This window comes from Octopus bimaculoides, chromosome 29 (genome assembly GCF_001194135.2).
Source record: "Octopus bimaculoides isolate UCB-OBI-ISO-001 chromosome 29, ASM119413v2, whole genome shotgun sequence".
NCBI classification, from domain to species: Eukaryota; Metazoa; Mollusca; class Cephalopoda; order Octopoda; family Octopodidae; genus Octopus; species Octopus bimaculoides.
In genome coordinates, this window is record NC_069009.1 from 2,156,722 (window position 1) to 2,157,024 (window position 303).

Sequence of the window (303 nt, forward strand, 5' to 3'; positions counted from 1 at the left end):
GTATGTATATATCTACACACACCTATGCATATGAACATTGATCTTTGTAAGTAGACAGCTACACTGTTATGTATGTATATATATATATATATATATACACATACACACATATGCACATACATGTATGAATATTTACTTACATGTACATATATATATATAGACATATATGTATACATATGTGTGTGTATGTATGTGTGTATGCACATACATACATATATATGTACATATATATACATAAATATATATGCCTGTGTATATACGTATATATACATATATACATATATATATATATATATATATATA